The sequence below is a fragment of the Lagenorhynchus albirostris genome, chromosome 8 (genome assembly GCF_949774975.1).
Source record: "Lagenorhynchus albirostris chromosome 8, mLagAlb1.1, whole genome shotgun sequence".
NCBI lineage: Eukaryota > Metazoa > Chordata > Mammalia > Artiodactyla > Delphinidae > Lagenorhynchus > Lagenorhynchus albirostris.
This window is the reverse complement of record NC_083102.1, coordinates 42866299-42879103: the sequence shown is the minus strand read 5'-3', so window position 1 is coordinate 42879103 and position 12805 is coordinate 42866299. Positions and strand designations below refer to the sequence as shown.

Sequence of the window (12805 nt, the reverse complement as noted above, 5' to 3'; positions counted from 1 at the left end):
TTGTCAAAAGCTTTCTCTGCATCTATTGAGATGATCATATGGTTTTTCTCCTTCAGTTTGTTAATATGGTGTATCACGTTGATTGATTTGCGTATATTGAAGAATCCTTGTATTCCTGGAATAAACCCCACTTGATCATGGTGTATGATCCGTTTAATGTGCTGTTGGATTCTGTTTGCTAGTATTTTGTTGAGGATTTTTGCATCTATGTTCATCAGTGATATTGGCCTGTAGTTTTCTTTCTTTGTGACATCCTTGTCTGGTTTTGGTATCAGGGTGATGGTGGCCTCGTAGAATGAGTTGGGGAGTGTTCCTCCCTCTGCTATATTTTGGAAGAGTTTGAGAAGGATGCCTGATAGCTCTTCTCTAAATGTTTGATAGAATACGCCTGTGAAGCCATCTGGTCCTGGGCTTTTCTTTGTTGGAAGATTTTTAATCACAGTTTCAATTTCATTACTTGTGATTGGTCTGTTCATATTTTCTATTTCTTCCTGGTTCAGTCTTGGAAGGTTATCCCTTTCTAAGAATTTGTCCATTTCTTCCAGGTTGTCCATTTTATTGGCATAGAGTTGCTTGTAGTACTCTCTCATGATCTTTTGTATTTCTGCAGTGTCAGTTGTTACCTCTCCTTTTTCATTTCTAATTCTATTGATTTCAATCGTCTCCCTTTTTTTCTTGATGAGTCTGGCTAATGGTTTATCACTTTTGTTTATCCTTTCAAAGAACCAGCTTTTAGTTTTATTGATCTTTGCTATCGTTTCCTTCATTTCTTTTTCATTTATTTCTGATCTGATTTTTATGATTTCTTTCCTTCTGCTAGCTTTGGGTTTTTTTTTGTTCTTCTTTCTCTAATTGCTTTAGGTGAAGGTTAGGTTGTTTATTTGAGATGTTTCCTGTTTCTTAAGGTAGGATTGTATTGCTATAAACTTCCCTCTTTGAACTGCTTTTGCTGCATCCCATAGATTTTGAGTCGTCGTGTCTCCATTGTCATTTGTTTCTAGGTATTTTTTGATTTCCTCTTTGATTTCTTCAGTGATCACTTCGTTATTAAGTAGTGTATTGTTTAGCCTCCATGTGTTTGTATTTTTTACAGATCTTTTCCTGTGATTGATATCTAGTCTCATAGCGTTGTGGTCGGAAAAGATACTTGATACAATTTCAATTTTCTTAAATTTACCAAGGCTTGATTTGTGACCCAAGATATGATCTATCCTGGAGCATGTTCCATGAGCACTTGAGAAAAATGTGTATTCTGTTGTTTTTGGATGGAATGTCCTATAAATATCAATTAAGTCTATCTTGTTTAATGTATCATTTAAAGCTTGTGTTTCCTTATTTATTTTCATTTTGGATGATCTGTCCATTGGTGAAAGTGGGGTGTTAAAGTCCCCTACTATGAATGTGTTACTATCAATTTCCCCTTTTATGGCTGTTAGTATTTGCCTTATGTATTGAGGTGCTCCTACGTTGGGTGCATAAATATTTACAATTGTTATATCTTCTTCTTGGATCGATCCCTTGATCATTATGTAGTGTCCTTCTTTATCTCTTCTAATAGTCTTTATTTTAAAGTCTATTTTGTCTGATATGAGAATTGCTACTCCAGCTTTCTTTTGGTTTCCATTTGCATGAAATGCCTTTTTCCATCCCCTTACTTTCAGTCTGTATGTGTCTCTAGGTCTGAAGTGGGTCTCTTGTATACAGCAAATATATGCGTTTTGTTTTTGTATCCATTCAGCCAATCTGTGTCTTTTGGTGGGAGCATTTGGTCCATTTACATTTAAGGTAATTATCGATATGTATGTTCCCATTCCCATTTTCTTAATTGTTTTGGGTTCGTTATTGTAGGTCTTTTCCTTCTCTTGTGTTTCTTGCCTAGAGAAGTTCCTTTAGCAGTTGTTGTAGAGCTGGTTTGGTGGTGCTGAACTCTCTCAGCTTTTGCTTGTCTGTAAAGGTTTTAATTTCTCCATCAAATCTGAATGAGATCCTTGCTGGGTAGAGTAATCTTGGTTGCAGGTTTTTCTCCTTCATCACTTTCAATATGTCCTGCCACTCCCTTCTGGCTTGCAGAGTTTCTGCTATAAGATCAGCTGTTAACCTTATGGGGATTCCCTTGTGTGTTATTTGTTGTTTTTCCCTTGCTGCTTTTAATATGTTTTCTTTGTACTTAATTTTTGACAGTTTGATTAATATGTGTCTTGGCGTATTTCTCCTTGCATTTATCCTGTATGGGACTCTCTGTGATTCCTGGACTTGATTAACTATTTCCTTTCCCATATTAGGGAAGTTTTCAACTATAATCTCTTCAAATATTTTCTGAGTCCCTTTCTTTTTCTCTTTTTCTTCTGGAACCCCTATAATTTGAATGTTGGTGCGTTTAATATTGTCCCAGAGGTCTCTGAGACTGTCCTCAGTTCTTTTCATTCTTTTTTCTTTAGTCTGCTCTGCAGTAGTTATTTCCACTATTTTATCTTCCAGGTCACTTATCCGTTCTTCTGCCTCAGTTATTCTGCTATTGATCCCATCTAGAGTATTTTTCATTTCCTTTATTGTGTTGTTCATCATTGTTTGTTTCATCTTTAGTTCTTCTAGGTCCTTGTTAAATGTTTCTTGCATTTTGTCTATTCTATTTCCAAGATTTTGGATCATCTTTACTATCATTCTGAATTCTTTTTCAGGTAGACTGCCTATTTCCTCTTCATTTGTTAGGTCTGGTGGGTTTTTATCTTGCTCCTTCATCTGCTTTGTGTTTTTCTGTCTTTTCATTTTGCTTATCTTACTGTGTTTGGGGTCTCCTTTTTGCAGGCTGAAGGTTCGTAGTTCCTGTTGTTTTTGGTGTCTGTCCCCAGTGGCTAAGGTTGGTTCAGTGGGTTGTGTAGGCTTCCTGGTGGAGGGTACTAGTGCCTGTGTTCTGGTGGATGAGGCTGGATCTTGTCTTTCTGGTGGGCAGGTCCATGTCTGGTGGTGTGTTTTGGGGTGTCTGTACACTTATTATGATTTTGGGCAGCCTCTCTGCTAATGGGTGGGGTTGTGTTCCTGTCTTGCTAGTTGTTTGGCATAGGATGTCCAGCACTGTAGCTTGCTGGTTGTTGAGTGAAGCTGGGTGCTGGCGTTGAGATGGAGATCTCTGGGAGATTTTCCCCGTTTGATATTATGTTCAGCTGGGAGGCCTCTTGTGGACCAGTGTCCTGAAGTTGGCTCTCCCACCTTAGAGGCACAGCACTGACTCCTGGCTGCAGCACCAAGAACCTTTCATCCACACGGCTCAGAAGAAAAGGGAGAGAAAGTAGAAAGAAAGAATTAGTAGAAGTAGAAAGAAAGAAAGAAAGGAGGGAGGGAGGGAGCAAGGAAGGAAGGAGGGAAGGAAGAAAAAAAGAAAGAAGACAAAGTAAAATAAAGTAAGATAAAATATAATGAAGTTATTAAAAAAAATAATAATTATTAAGAGGAAAAAAAAAACCCAAAAAAACGGATGGATAGAACCCGGAACAAATGGTGGAAGCAAAGCTATACAGACAAAATCTCACACAGAAGCATACACATACACACAAAAAAAGGAAAAGGGGAAAGAATAATAAATCTTGCTCTCAAAGTCCACCTCCTTAATTTGGGATGATTGGTTGTCTATTCAGGTATTCCACAGATGCAGGGTATATCAAGTTGATTGTGGAGCTTTAATCCGTTGCACCTGAGGCTGCTGGAAGAGATTTCCCTTTCTCTTCTTTGTTCTAACAGCTCCCGGGGCTCAGCTTTGGATTTGGCCCCGCCTCTGCGTGTAGGTCGCAGGAGGGCGTCTATTCTTTGCTCAGACAGGACGGGGTTAAAGGAGCCGCTGATTCGGAGGCCCTGGCTCGCTCAGGCCGGGGGCGGGGGGTGGGGGGTGGGGGGTAGGGAGGGTCACGTAGGGCGGGGCGAGCCTGCGGCGGCAGACACCGGCGTGATGTTGCAGCAGCCTGAGGCGCGCCGTACGTTCTCCCGGGGAAGTTGTCCCTGTGTTCGCACACAGGCTTCTTGGTGGCGGCAGCAGCGGCCTTAGCGTCTCATGTCTGTCTCTGGGGTCCGCACCTTTAGCCGCGGCTCGCGCCCGTCTCTGGAGCTCCTTTAAGCAGCGTTCTTAATCCCCTCTCCTCGCGCACCAGGAAATAAAGAGGGAAGAAAAAGTCTCTTGCCTCTTCGGCAGGCCCAGACTTTTCCCTGGACTCCCTCCCGGCTAGCCGCCGTGCACTAACGCCCTGCAGGCTGTGTTCACGCTGCCAACGCCAGGCCTCTCCCGGCGCTCCGACTGAAGCCCGAGCCTCAGCTCCCAGCCCCGCTCGCCCCGGCGGGTGAGCAGACAAGCCTCTCAGCTGGTGAGTGCCGGTCGGCCCTGATCCTCTGTGCGGGAATCTCTCCGCTTTGCCCTCCGCACTCCTGTTGCTGTGCTCTCCTCCGCGGCCCCGAAGCTCCCCCCCTCCGCCACCCGCAGTCTCCGCCCGCGAAGGGGCTTCCTAGTGTGTGGACACTTTTCCTCCTTCACAGCTCCCTCCTGCTGGTGCAGGACCCGTCCCTATCCTTTTGTCTCTGTTTATTCTTTTTCTTTTGCCCTACCCAGGTACGTGGGGAGTTTTTTGCCTTTTGGGAGGTCTGAGGTCTTCTGCCAGCGTTCAGTAGGTGTTCTGTAGGAGTTGTTCCACGTGTAGGTGTATTTCTGATGTATCTGTGGGGAGGAAGATGATCTCCGCGTCTTACTCTTCCGCCATCTTCCCGGAAGTCTGCAAAGCCTGTTTTAAATGAACTCCTAAGGACACAACTTAAGCCCTAGAATGGCTAGTCAGGTTTTATGTTTATCCCTTTTCATTATACTTCCGTATATTCCTGGAGAACAGTGTCTGAAAAAATGGTTCATTAAAAAATTGTATTGGGCTGGGGTAATCTGGGGCTTATTGACCAAGTCTAGGGGGTGGGGCTGCCCGATCAGGTGGCGCAGAAACAGGAAAGATTGGCAGACCTGTCTTCTCTGCTTCCCTGTACCATGTGGCATGAACCGATTTCAAAGACCATACGGTTGGTTTCATTTAAATAAATATGGCAGTTTGCATGCTACTCCCCCCCACCCCCCATAAAACAAGACAAAAATAAACCAGTAACTTGGAGCATCAAAGTTGATTTTGGAAAGAAAAGGCACCCTCCTGAAAATTAACTTAAAATGAGGTGTGCATAGTATGGGAAGAGGGGACCGAGAAGGTGTTGATATGTTTCTCATTTCTGAGGGTCAGTAGGTGCTGGTATGCTCAAGGACTTTCCTTCATTGTGTTCAGCCCTAGCTGACCTGGTCCATGGGGGACTGCGGATGGGGGTCGGTGTTAGAAGAGACAGACTTTGGCATCTGAGTTGCTCCAGGAAAACTTTGCTGTTTCTGGAGGTGGAATAGTGAATTGAACTAGTCTACCTGCCAAAAGAGAAGACAGGACGTCCAAGGAATGTCATTCTTTCTCCATTTCTTTTTCCCTGTGTTTTGCAGGAATAGCTGCAAATATTGGTGCTTACTATTTATTATTAATGAAATGAAACATTGATTAAGTACTTGCTACACACAAAGTATTGTAAATGACCTAGAATAGGTGTTTGAAAGGACAAGTCTTCTTGGAGTAGGAGCACAAGAGCACACCCTCAGTGGGGAAGTTTCCAAGAAGGCTTCCTAGAGGCTGTGACCTTGAGTTGAATCTTGAAAGAGGAGTTAGCCAGGCAAAGAAGGAGAGCCTGGGTGACCTTTGTGTCCTTGTGGTGATGATGGAGTTGGAGGGAATGGAGGAGATCTGGGTTTTTCAAGACGGGACCAGCATTTGCGAAATCATAGGATGAGATTATCCGGCCATATTTGGGAGAATTCTAAGTGCAGCATGTCTGCAGTGTGGGGAGTTTGGGAGCAGCAGCAAAGAGAATAAATAAGTGAGTCAAGGCCAGACCTGAGAGTTGTATACATTAAGAAGTTTGAATTTTATAGTAAAGTTCAGTGGTTTTCCATCCTGACTGCACATTAGATTCCTCTTCCACTTCCTACCACCAGAGACTCTGATCCTACTGGTCTAGAGAAGAGAACTTGGGGATAGGTACCAGTATACACTTCAGCCGGGTTGAGAACCATCAGTCATTGATAGAGTTCAAGTATGTGAATGAAATAATAAGACCTGGATTTGAAAGAGCGCACACTGGTAGCAGTGCAGGAGGATGCCTGAAAAAGGACCCTATCCCAGCCAGAATCAGTGAGCCTGTTGTAATAGTCCAGGTGAGGAACAACCAGCAGCTTAGTTGAGGCAGGAGTGGAGGGAATGGAAAGATAATTGGAAGAGAACATCTGGAAGGTGGGGGGAGGAGGGAGCAGGGTTCGGGGGGAGTGATGGAAAAAGGAAAATGTGGTCAGCTTGCCACAGAGAAGTCTTATAAGATAATAAGATAAGGGTTGAGTGTCCCCTTGGATTGGGCACGTGTAGGCAGTTGCAGCCCAAGAGAGTGATGTTTCAGTGAGATGATAGAGGCAGAAGCCGGATAGCCTTGAAGAACTTGAACCTATTTAAAGAAGTATTTGAGTTCATTAGGATCAGGGAAAGGTGGATAACCCCTGGGACCTAGATGGAGTTGCAGGCATGAAGGGAAAACACTGGAAAGGTAGGTTGGGGCCATGTTGTGAGGCCCTTGGGTGCCAAGGGTTAAGTTACTGGTAACGATAAGATGCAGTTCTCTGCTCTTAGGCTAAATGTTAACTTGAAAAAAGAGAGGATTAAGACTAGAAGGGTGAGACTGGGTGGAGCTAAGGCTCATTAGATGGCCAATGCTATCTTTTTTATGGTCCTGATGATTTTTAACAGCTATTTTAACAACAGAATGATGAAAATGTGTAGTATTCTGTCTCCCTTGGCATAATGTGGCTGCTGAAAAAGGTCACAGCTAATAGGAAAAGTGAGTTTTATTGCTTAATTGTAGATTCAATTTGTTTGTGTGCTTCCTGTTTCCATTGCCGAGTTGACCAGTTGACTAGTTAACTAGGCCAAGCGTCTCTGCAAGAGTGTCTGTTTAAAAAAGTGCTCTGAAATTCTTCCCCACCCTGAAAATATTTAATATAAAAAGCTGAAATAAATGTACAAGTGGCGTGTAGCTAGTTTAGGCTTGTTTTTGTATTATTTTAGTTTTGTATAGAAGAATCATTTGTGGCTACATATGATGGTTTAGCTCAAGGTTTCCCAGCCTTGGCACAGTTGACATTGTGAGCTGATTGATTCTTTGTTGCGCATTGTGGAGTGTTTAGCAGCACCCCTGGCCTCTGTGAACTAGAGACATGTAAGCATCTTTATTCCCGACCTGTGACATCTGAAAATATCTCCCAACATTACAAAAACTCCTCTGGGTGGGGAATTGGAGGGGGAAGGCAAAATCACTCTAGATTGAGAGCTGCTGGTTTAAATATATTACAGTGATTTAACCAGAAAATAATCACTTCTTCCTGCTACAGTATGGATGGTTTTCATGATGCTTGTGGAATCTAAAAAGCTTTTTATCACCCGAAGAAAACTAATGAATGTTTATAAATTGCCTTGTCGAAAGTTTATTTAAAAATATTTAAAGATAAAGGAAAAGTGACTTTACTGGTTGCCTAACCATTTCCCTGCCTGCCCAGCTTACCCACTTTTCCATTTAGTTCCTGGATCTGCTATCATTTAATTTTATAAGGACAGAGTTGATTTCCCCCCCCCAACCCCCGCCCCGGGCCATGAAGTCCTCAATGCAAAGGATGTTATGAATTAGAAAGTGTCCAAATAATTCTGCCAATTTAGACCTGTATGTGAAAATGAGGATTTCATACAGGACCAGGTTCTAGTGTTAGTTTCACACCAAATGCCTTCTAACTTTGAGTAAGCCACTTTAATCTTTTTTGTGCAAATTTTCTTATGTGTAAATGAAAGAGAGAAAGTAGATTATCTGCAAGTTTGCTTCTAGTTCTAAATATCTAAGATTGAAATCTTTTGATTGCTTCTTTGGGTTGCTCCTCCACCCCATGACACATCCCTCAATGCAGTGCAACCCAAAATGTGCTCTGCAGGTCACCAATGGTCCAGAAACGACGGTGCCGGTCTACAATAAGAAAAGTACAGAATCGGAGAGTAAGCAACTAGAAATGTTTATCATGATTCTACAAAGTAATTCTATACCTGTTACATATAATAATAAAAATTTATATTTTGCCTTAATCTTTTAAATTTAATTTTTATAGTAATCTATTATTATTTTATAAATTTATTTATTTACTTTTGGCTGCGTTGGGTCTTCGTTGCTGCGCGTGGGTGGGGGGCTACTCTTCGTTGCGGTGCGTGGGCTTCTCATTGTGGTGGCTTCTCGTTGCGGACCACGGGCTCTAGGCATGTGGCCTTCAGTAGTTGTGGCTCACGGGCTCAGTAGTTGTGGCTCGCGGGCTCCAGAGCATAGGCTCAGTAGTTGTGGCGCACAGGCTTAGTTGCTCCTAGGCATGTAGGATCTTCCCAGACCAGGGATCAAACCCATGTACCCTGCATTGGCAGGTGGATTCTTAACCACTGCACCACCAGCGAAGTCCTATTATATATATATTTTTTTTCATGTGCTTCAAGAAATCCTTTCATAATTGAGATTTTATTGGTTGTTTTGAGGATCAGTGCACAGACATTTCAATTTGTACACAATTCTCAACATACATACCAAAAACCTAAAAAATCATGTAGTTGTGATTCTTTTCTGAACAGTTATTCCAGTGACTTTCCAGCTTAAAATTTGGGGGCAAATTTTCCTTCACAGGATATCAGGTACCAATATCTTCAAATATTGATATGCTGTTACATTGTAAGTCCCACTGATTCACAATTTAATATCATATACACTACATACTCAAATTGTCAATTGTTCACAGCACATTAACAGTTACTAGAAGAACTGGATTACCACCACCAAAGATGTTACAGAGTGCACAAAATTCTGCCCAGGAGAGCCAAGATCAAGGGGTGAGTGGTTTGCTTTAGGAGACAATTCTACCAAAAACAACGTGGGAAGAGAAGTAATTTAAAGTGTTTAAGACATTAAATGCACAACTGACTCCAAACTGCCATTTAGTGTGCTTTGTATTATAGGATAGAAAAGCTACCCTCCATCTGTGGAATGTTAAGCTGACACCCAAGACAATCAAACCTCCCATATTCAATATCCCACTATTTTCTGGTTGTACCAAAAAATAAACAACCAGCAAATGATTTCACCTCTTAAAAAAAAGCATTTACACTTAAAAAATGGGATGAGGTGGGATTCCTTCCTTTTTAAAAATGTTTCTAGAGCTACTAAAAAACTTGCATTTACAAAATAGTTGATAAAAATATTCCTCTGGGTTGTACAAGAAGGGAAACAGAGACTACTGATAGGACCAGGTGTGTGATATTAATCAGACTTGGCTTCTTTCTCTCCTGCTTCATCAGAAGCTGGGCTCTTCTCATTTTTAGTTTCTCCATTTTCTGCAGGTAAGTCGTCTTTAGTCTCTTGGTTAGCCACTTCAGCCTGTTTTCCCTTTGCTCCCCTTTTCCCTTTTTTTTTTTTTTTTTTTTTTTTGGCAGTACGCGGGCCTCTCACTGTTGTGGCCTCTCCTGTTGCGGAGCACAGGCTCCAGACGCGCAGGCTCAGCGGCCATGGCTCACGGGCCCAGCCGCTCCGCGGCATGTGGGATCTTCCCGGACCAGGGCACAAACTGGTGTCCCCTGTATCGGCAGGCGGACTCTCAACCACTGCGCCACCAGGGAAGCCCCCCTTTTCCCTTTTGTTTGCACTTTTTTGTCAGAAGATTTATCCTTTCCTGCCGCCTTTTTTGGCTTCCTTTCCACTTTTGCAGGAGCCGGTTTAGCTGACAACCTCGCCGATCTCCTCTTGGGCTCCTCGTTCGCCGCCCCCTTGGCGGAGCTGACCTTCCTCTTGGGCATTGTGGCGGCGGGGTGGGCGCGTGCCGGGTGCGTGCTGGGTGCCTGCGGGCCGCGGCACGCCGAGAGCCTTCGCGAAGCTGGGCTGCCTGGCCGCTGCCGCTCCTCCCAACGCCCGAGCTGCTCACTATTATATTTTATGAAAGTATTGGCCCACATTGTATTGGAAAAATAAAAGCAGAACAAACCTTTCACTAGAGATGGTTTGAGAAACACTGCCTCAATGTATGATGGAGAATTTGCTTTGCCTCTTTTTCTACCCTGGCCAATAGTAGTTATTTAATATATTCCTCCTCTGGAGTTTCAATGAAAAGAGGGACAAGATATTGCCTGTCTGCCCTATTAACAGCATAAAATTGGTGGTAAATAGATTTTATTATAAAGAAATTTGCCTTACAGAGAATAAGAAGTAAGTCTGGAGTAAATCTGAGGTTCCCTTTGATTGTGTGTATGTGTGAGTCTTCACACAGCTCATGTTAGTGTCTTGCATTAAGATGTTTATCTTAGAACATGAACCCAAAGAGCAGTGAAAATGTCCTTTCTGAAATTATCTTATCCCCAAGAATCCCTTACATATGAAATCTACTAGGATGCTTTGTCTATTGGAGTCTCCAAAACCAATCAATGCTGTTGAGGGTAGGTAAGGTATGGATTATACTTTTGAAAGAGGTTAACGCCTATATTTTTGAGTCTATTCATTCGTTCAGACTCATCCGGCATTTGGGAAAATCTATTATATGGACTCAGGTGTGGTAGACTGACGTGTCAACAAGGGCAGTTAAGCAATGAAGCTCATCATAATTTGACCTGGGTCTTTATATGTTAAACTGTGGTGGAGGAGCCAGCCTTCTAGTTGAGTTATTTGAAGCAGAAAACATTGCTGGGTTCCCTGCATTGTGGACCACTGGTGCCAATACCTTTTACCCCATTTTGGGTGGAATAATCCAGAGAGGTCTGCCCTACTCCTGGAAGCCCTTTGCACATGGCCTGGCATTGTCTGGGAACAGTCTCTTGGCCTGCAGTTCCTGCCTGGTCTATATGGGCTTGTAGTGTACTTCCTCCTTCAAAGTAAAAAAGGCAAGCTCTTTGCCTGCCCTATTAGCAGCATAAAAATCACTCTTTCTTTCAGTTTTTTTTTTTTAATCCAGAGGCTGAAAATATATAACATATTTGGAAACTCCACTGGCAGACTTGGCAGGCATTTCATATTTACTTGGACTTAACATGAATTGGATTTGGTCTTCTGATTTCCCCACCTCCATCTCTCGGAACAAGTTATTTATTAACCGAGTAAGTCTGTGGTAGTGGATCAGACATGCGCATGGCACGTCTTTTGTAAGTGCGTTTGTTCCGTAAGATTTATGCTAGCCCAAATTATTTTATACTTGTTTTCATTGTTGAAAATTTACTGTGTTCATTCTGGGTTTGGCGTAAGTATTTGTAGTGTGCTAGGCGTTCCTGTGGTTGAACATTTTATCGCTGTAACACTTCATGCAAAGGAAATTAAAAAATATAGAGTGAAAGCATTTCCTAATATGGTTCCAATCAGCTGTGTACTTTAGTAATTTGATTTGTAGGAACTAGAGAGAAGAGTGTTACTGAGCTCTTTTCAGTCATTCATAATTCTCTGGGAATTCAAATCATGGTTCCAAGTTTATGAAAACATCTATTGAAATCTTAAGTCCTTTATTTTTCTGTTTGTATTGAGGTTGTTTTTTTGTTTTGTTTTGTTTTGTTTTTTTATTACCACTGCAGTATCTAAAAGAATTCAGAGAAGGAGGTGAGTCTCCTCTTTGTATCTTGGACAAGAAAAACTGATGGGAATTGAGGTTGATTGGCTTGGCAGAAGTCAGTCACTGGTACAGAGGGGCAGGCCCTTTTATTTCTGCATTATCCCATGTGTGTGTTCCTGCTGCTGTACTCTTTGGGCTAAGCAGTTGGGCTATAATTGGTAAATTCCATTTGCCTGGTGTGCTCCTAATAATCTATTGTGCAATTACTAGTGGCATAGCCAGGTGCATCTTCCCGGAAAATGTAACTCACAAGGTGGAGGATGTTATTTGGGCAAACTAATTCAAGATCTAGGTTGTGATCCTTGCATCATTATTTCTTTGGCTCTTTCTCTACAGAGACTTAAACTTGTTTCCTTTTCTGAGAATCTCTGGCCTTTGACTTCTGTTTTTGCCAATGAATAAGCATGACTTCTGTTTTGGCTAGTGAATTAACATGTGATAATCCATATATTGTTAGTTTCAGATTTCCTTAATCTAGTTCACACCTAAAAGTAAAATCAAAGTGAAATATGAAATCATAGCTCTTAGAGCTTAGAGGCAAGGCTTGGAAGGTTTCATCTGTTGAAGACAGTAGTAACTTGTCAGGAGTCTTAGATGCATGTAGAATTTTGCAATCATTTCCTATATTTTAATTTTTTGCTTTTATTTCTTACCATGTTTTACATTTCCCTCTTGACCTTCAGCAATCTTAAGTTCATGTAGTGTTGTGTAAAGTCCCCTTTCACAGTGGTGTTTTGAGCCCTGGTCCTCCTCATACTTGACTAGGCATAAATAAAGTCACGAGGTTATGCATTTTGGCCAAGAGAGTTCATCAATCAGTGGTTTTCTATTTGAAAATATAGTCTGTGAGGTTAATCTTTTCAGTAGTCAAAGAATTAATGTAAGCGAAAGCTAGTGGATATTCAGCAGTCTTAGTTGTGTTTGGAGGAAAATAGCCAAGGAGCATGGTGGTTCCTATGATCGCTAGTTCTGGCTTAGAAGACATAACTTCTTTTGCTTCAAAGATAAAGGAAACCCACATTCATTCTTGGCCTTTCTTCCTGCTTCTGT

At 42.1% G+C, this 12805-nt stretch overlaps 1 protein-coding gene across 2 annotated transcripts in view; it reads left to right on the top strand.

Annotated features, from left to right (window-relative positions):
- The window catches only part of BMPER (BMP binding endothelial regulator), a 259931-nt gene that overhangs the window by 56450 nt on the left and 190676 nt on the right, over positions 1–12805 (top strand). The gene's annotated exons all lie outside the window — the stretch shown is intronic.